Genomic DNA, 7253 nt, shown 5'->3' with positions numbered 1-7253 from the left:
CACACACGGCCTTAAAGAAACAGTTCGTAACGTCATTTTTATTTACTAACCCATGTCGATCCAGACCCATATGCTGTTATTGTAGCTTTTCAGGCCTGAATTTAGTTCATAGTAAGTATAGGATAAAACATAAAAGAATCCTTGTGACTTGCATGCTATAATCCAAGTCTGAAGTCATACAATTTATTAAATTAATGTTGTTATTCAATGTTAATCTTCCCCTCCGGTGAGCTGTGAACTCAAAAACTGTTTGGACTGGATGAGTCTGATATGTAAACTAATAATTAATTTCATTTTATGAATCCAAATGAGCGGTTCATTGAAAACAGTTCATTCTCCAGTTCTGACTCGTTGATCTGGTTGCAACAACCCGATAGAAAGGAAAATTTTCAGTGGATGATGAAATTACATTTTAGGCTTGGAATACATATTGTGTAAAAAAAAGTGTTTTTCCTGTGTAAAAGTACACAAAAAGTTCCACAAAAAACATGCTTAAGAGAGAGTAAATCAGAAAGCTCAGAGAGTTCCGTTTCTTAAACCTGAAAGTTAATAAAAAATAAAAAATAAAAATTCATCATTCACTCACACTCGTGTCATTTCAAACCTGTATGAACACAAAAGAAGATATTTTGAAGAATGTTGGTAACCCTAGAATGGCAGTACCCATTCACTTGCATTGGTTTAGTGTCCATACAACAGAAGTCAATAGAGCCGTTGTTTGGTTACCAACATTCTTCAAAATATCTTCTTTTCTGTTAGAAAGCTATACAAGTTTGAAATGACAAGTGTGCGAGTAAATGATGACAGAATTTTCATTTTTTAGATGAGCTGTTCCTTTAAGACACAGTGGACGATGAGTGCATTATTCAAAACAAGCAGATCTCTTCCATTCCATCAGCACATGCTTGGCAGCCTGCAAAACTTGGGAGTGAAGCTGAAATAGCTGTCTGTGATTTGTGCCTATTTTATTAATGTGCGTTCTTTGTTTGACTTTCCCATAAATGCACTTACAGTACACATTTATAAAGCAGCAGTTTGATTTGTTGTCACTGTGTGCACAAGTCTTTGTGTGTGATTATATTTGTGCGTAATAACAAGGTTATTTGTACTTGAGGAAGTGTGTGTGTGTAATCCTGAGTGATGATGGTATCTGATTGCTAGTTCCTATCAGCAGTCTCAGCCTAGACTCCCCGCACATCTAATCTCTCATCAGTACAAAGTATCAGTACGGTATTCTCAACCGACACACTGTGGCATTCAGCAACCACACACTAAATTGTATTTTTCCATGCTAGTAATCACAGCAGGGCTTAAGTTGTCCTTGTGTCCATAGAATTGTCCGTTTTTAAAATCTAGGCCCTTCTGTAACCACTGTATCCTGTTAAACAGATGCGTGCAGTCTGTTTCTGTACTGTATCTTCATCTATTCTTCTCACCTTATGTGCAGTAGGCCTATATATTTCAAAGGCTGTTTGTTGGGGCAGAGGGCTCTGCGTGCTTTGCATTAATCCAGAGCGCAAAATCAATGAGTTTTGATGAGAGGCTGAGCATTAGTGAATGCTAATGTACGCAGCGAGTGCTCTAAACGCCTGCTGCCATGGCAACCGCGAGGGCGTCTGAAGGTCGCCGCTGGCTCTTCCACCAAAGGTGGCGACGAATGTGCCCACTGCAACATCAGGGGTTCAGACCACCTACAGAAATAGACAGAACGACAGAGATGTGTTTGGAATGGCATGCTAGCTACTCATACTATGTAGTATGAATACTATGTCGGTCTTCATGCGTGCAGCCCTCATCGCGTGAAGACCGAAGAGTGTAAAGACCATCGACTCTACCTGCGCGACTCCACCGAGCAAGGACACCGACTAGGCACTTGAGTATTGCACTTCAGTATTAACTTTTTGCACTTCTATTTATTCTCTTCTTGTTATTTTTTTTCCCTTATTCCCCTGTTACTGTCACTACAACTCGTAAATCACTGGTATCACGTAGAAGGCCACGCAATGCTAATGCTAATAATCTGCGCACTCTTTCAGCATCCACAACTACCTCAATTACATTTCCCATTGGTTTGTGGAACTGCCAATCTGCTGTAAACAAAAGCAGATTTCATGACAGCTATTGCTAAACATTCTAATCTTTCTCATTTAGCACTCACTGAAACCTGGATCTAGCCAGAGGACACTGCCACGCCGTCTGCTCTCTCAAATAACTACACTTTCTCCCACAGCCCACACATATCAGGGAGGGGTGGAGGAACCGGTCTACTTATCCCCAACGACTGGAAATTCAAACAGCTGGCACCCTCATGTGACAACATCTCAACGTCTTCAAAGAGGCCCGTATTACCCCGCTACTGAAGAAACCCACTCTTAATCCTGCACTGTTAGAGAACTACAGACCGGTATCACTCTTCCCCTTCATTGTTAAAACTCTTGAACGTGTGGTATGTAACCAGCTCTCATCCTTTCTCACCCAGAACAACCTCCTGGACAGCAACCAGTCTGGTTTCAAGAGCGGTCATTCCACTGAGACTGCGCTGCTCTCTGTCATTGAAGCCCTGAGACTGGCAAGAGCTGCCTCTAACTCATCTGTACTTATCCTACTGGATCTATCTGCTGCCTTTGACACCGTTAACCACCACATACTCCTGTCGACCCTCAAGGCTATGGGTGTCTCTGGAGTGGTGCTACAATGGTTCAGGTCTCACAGGTAGGTCATTTAGAGTATCCTGGAGAGTCCCAACATCTCGACACAGGGGTGCCTCAGGGCTCAGTGCTTGGTCCGTTGCTATTTTCTATATACATGACATCCCTAGGCTCTGTCATTCGGAAACATGGCTTTTCCTATCACTGCTATGCGGATGATACACAACTCCCCCTGTCATTTCAGCCTGACAATCCGACTGTTTCTGCATGCATTTCAGCATGCCTAGCCGACATTTCGCTCTGGATGAACGATCATTACCTGCAGCTGAACCTTGCTAAAACAGAACTGCTTGTAATCCCGGCCGACACAAAGATTCATCACAACTTCTCCATTCAACTGGGCTAATCAACCATCACATCTTCCAGATCGGCCAGAAACCTGGGAGTGGTAATCGACGATAACTTAAGCTTAACTTCACTGATCAGGTTGCCAGCACCACCCAGTCCTTAGATTCATCCTCTACAATATTAGGAAAATTAGACCTTTCCTATCCGAGCATGCTACGCAAGTCCTAGTCCAGGCTTTTGTCCTGTCCAGACTGGACTTCTGCAATGCGCTACTGGCTGGACTTCCAGCTTGCACAACCAAACCTCTACAGATGATCCAGAATGCAGCGGCAAGAGTGGTCTTCAATGAACCGAAGAGAGTGCACGTCACTCCTCTCTTCATTAAGTTACATTGGCTCCCTGTAGTCGCTTGAATCAAATTCAAGACTCTGCTCCTGGCCTACAAGACCACCACTGATTTGGCACCCCCTTATCTTCACTCGCTAATGCAGACTTATATACCCGCCAGATCCCTACGCTCTGCAAACAAACGACGTCTTATGGTGCCATCCCAAAAAGTTAAAAAAAATCTCTCTCACGTACCTTCTCGGGATCGGTTCCACGTTTATGGAATGATCTGCCTGCTGCTACAAGATCAGCAGATTCTGTAGCCATCTTTACGAATTGTCTGTAAACACATCTCTTCCGTCAAGACCTGACTGATCAGTTCTGACTTCTATCTCTTTTCTACTCTTTCAACAACAACAAAAAACTTAGCTCTGTATACTGTGGTAGACTATATGAGAACAGTTTTCTTTTATTGCACTTATGCCTTTTTATTGTCCTTATGTTGTTCCAATTGCTTCCATTGTTTCCCTCATCTGTAAGTCACTTTGGATAAAAGCGTCTGCTAAATGACTAAATGTAAATGTAGTATGCATACTGTGCACAGTATGTACTTGTTCTGTATGCATAGAATGCAGGATTGATCTGCTTTGCTTAGAAATATAAGCAGTATACAAGAAAGGTTATTAAGAAAATAATATCCCTAAATTCCAGTATGCATGCTTTTATACTATACTCTAAAAATGCTGGGTTATTTTCAACTCACAGTTGGGTCAAATTGGGACAATCCCAACCGTCTTATTAACCTATGTTGGGTTGTTTTAGCCCAGAATCATGGTTTAGGTCATAAATAAAGAAAAATGTGGGATTAAATTGGGTTGATTGGGCAACGGTTGGGTTTGTCGCTTTTTGACCCAGCCGTGGGTTGAAAATCACACAGCATTTTTTTTGGTCTGATGGACACTTTGCTGTCCATTGAGGCAATGGGACTGGTGCAAAAAATCTGTCAGAATCGGAAACACCAGATGTGTGTAAATGGAATGTATTCATTCCAATAAATTAGGTAGATGTCACTCGTTGAGGTCGTATTCATAATGTGTTTTTAAAATTATTCTGTTTCACTTTTTGTGCGAGATTTTGATGGAAACAGGTAACAATACATTATAGGAGTCAATAGCTTTAACAAACATAATACATACTTTTATATACTGGAAGAGGAAGATGGACAAACCTCAAACATGAGCATGTACAGATGGATTCAGCACGCTTGTCCGCACATTGTCCCAGAAGGCTGAACAGAAGCCGACCAGCCTGTACTGGACATAGACTGAACATCACCCAAAACTCAGTCTGATACGCTCACCCACTCAACAACGCACACACATACACACAGCACACCAAATTCATGGTGGCTGATGGAGATATGTCAATTAAAAGCGGCTAACACAAAAATTGTGAAACTACCCTGTGTGTGTGGGTTTAGATTAGCATAAGTTTGTTTTGTGCTAACAAAGACCAAATAGTTGATCTGCCTTTACTCTAAGTGAAGATTTCACATATGAAAGAGAGAGCCCTCGAGTATAGTCAGACAGTATCCGAACCAATACGTGTCAGTCTTGAAACACACCCTCATTAAGATAACAATAAATCTGATTCGCTAAACCATTTTAAGTCTGGTTTATTTCACCCCTGAAGACTCTTGTCCTTGGATTATGGTACTTAATTAAACAAATGTAAATTGTGTCTTTAAACTGCAGACTGAAAAGCAGAATGGGAATATTCCTGTTTATGTTTGTGATCTTTTTGTGCTGCAGCGTTTGATGTTCTTTAACTTGTTTTTTTAAGATGTTTTTAAAGTCTGTCCCATTTGAGGACGGATTTCCAATTAAAAACACAAGAAAGGTCAAGAGGAGATGTGAGAAGATTTTTGACTGCATTCATCTCATGTCAGTATTTTTAAGTTATCCAATTTTGGTAGATATGAATTCACCCAATTATAAACGTCTATTGTCTTTTTGCTGTGGTGTGTTCAAAGGTTTACTTTCTGTGCCATTAGCGCCATCAAAATTTGAATTGATGACAAAAAAAATCCCATCACTTCTCCTACAGTTGGTCATACAAACATGCTCTTTAAAAAGTAAATTGAACCCACAATCAAAATATTTTGTACTTTTTTACTTTTATGCCTTTGACAACTGCATGGAAATCTAAATCAAATAATTTTTCATACGCTTCTTTTGTCTTCTTGAATATAATCTATAATTTTTTCATAAAAAAGATTTATAAACCACTGCAAATAAGGAAATATATCTGCTTTGCTTTGTTTTTGAAATAAATGAATGAATAATAATAATTAACCAAGAAATAATAATAATAATAATAATTTATCTATATTTACAGTATATATTAGTTTTTTATTTTTTATCTTTTAACTTTTACATTATTATTATCAGCATCGTCATAATTTCTTGATTAATTGCTATTATTATTAGAATTATCATTGTCATTATCAGTATTATTATTATCATTATTAATATTAATAATATTATTTTGTTGTTGTTGTTGTTTATAAGATACTGAATGTGCAATAATCTACTAAATCACAAAAACTAGGTCACCGTTTACAGAGACTCTTCTGTTTGTCAGACACCCTCTACTGCGTCTGTCCATTGGGGGAAGGTTGAGGTTACTATCAGCCCGTCACCGTGTTTGTGTGTCTATATGAGAGCATGTGCAAATGGACATAAATTTGTGCATGATGAACGGGGTCAGAAAGCTCCTTAGCGTCCTGTTTATGCCCCGCCACACAATAACGACTTGACAGAGATACGCCAAATCCTTTTGTAGTTTGTGTAAATGTGAGAATTCTGTATAGTTATCGTAGTATTTGAACAACCTCTCCTTTGTTCCACAGAATTATCACACACATGAGCAGCGTGCAGATATGCAGACCCGCAGTTTTTCCACATTCGCAAACATCCAAATCATCTTATCTAGTAAAAACACAACCTTCTCATTTTACATTTAATCTCATACACATTGTGTTCTTTGTATACGTGGGTGTGTTTATAACACCTCTGGGGTTGAGGAGATGATTGGTATGTGCATGGAAGAGTCTTGGTGATCAGTGGAAACGGTTTCAAAAATAACAATGTTTGTGTGAAGCCTATATGCTGGTGGATTAGTTGGGTACATACTGTGCTTGCTTTGTCTGTGTGTGTATATTTTTGTGTCGTTTAGCCTATATTTATATATAACCATATATTTATACACATAAGCATGTTTTCAAGTGTGTGTTAATAATTAAAAAAAAACAATTGTTCTCACTCCAATGGATAAGCTTTTAATAGGAAAGCCCTCATCTTTATCTTGGGTGTCTGCAGAGAGTTCCTGAAATAGTTATTGAGGTAAACCCTTAGATTTATTTAGAGGCAATTCCATTTTAGTAGGTTAAAGAGTTGAAGCGTAATGCTAGAATGGGTGAGTGAGAATGAATAAAATGAGATCTTTTGATTATCTCTGTTGTTTCTCCTAGATGGGAATGAGGTCAAATGGTGACCCTTGCTTCTCAAATGTTTCTCTTCTGAGATGATGTGTGTCTTCTAGTTTCCTCACTCAAATATATCTGAGCTGTTATCCACATTCATTTACCGTGTGTTAACAATTGGAAGAAATTTGTCCCTTAAATTAAATATAATGATTTAAGGAATGTCTTTGGCGTTACTTGATATGTAAATTTTAATGAACGCAGCTGTCAGGTTGAAGACAGTCAATCCAAATAATAAGCATACGCATGTCAGAAACACACCCTGTTCTTTTTCAAATGGAAAGATCGCATTGCACGGCTGGCTCGCTTGTTTCGCGTTCAGTGTACGGCTAGTTAGTACGGCAAGAATGTGGGTAATGAGGATTAGATGAAAGTAGAAGAAACTG

The sequence above is a fragment of the Triplophysa rosa genome, linkage group LG24 (genome assembly GCF_024868665.1).
Source record: "Triplophysa rosa linkage group LG24, Trosa_1v2, whole genome shotgun sequence".
NCBI classification, from domain to species: domain Eukaryota; kingdom Metazoa; phylum Chordata; class Actinopteri; order Cypriniformes; family Nemacheilidae; genus Triplophysa; species Triplophysa rosa.
Note: the sequence above shows the minus strand (reverse complement) of the source record.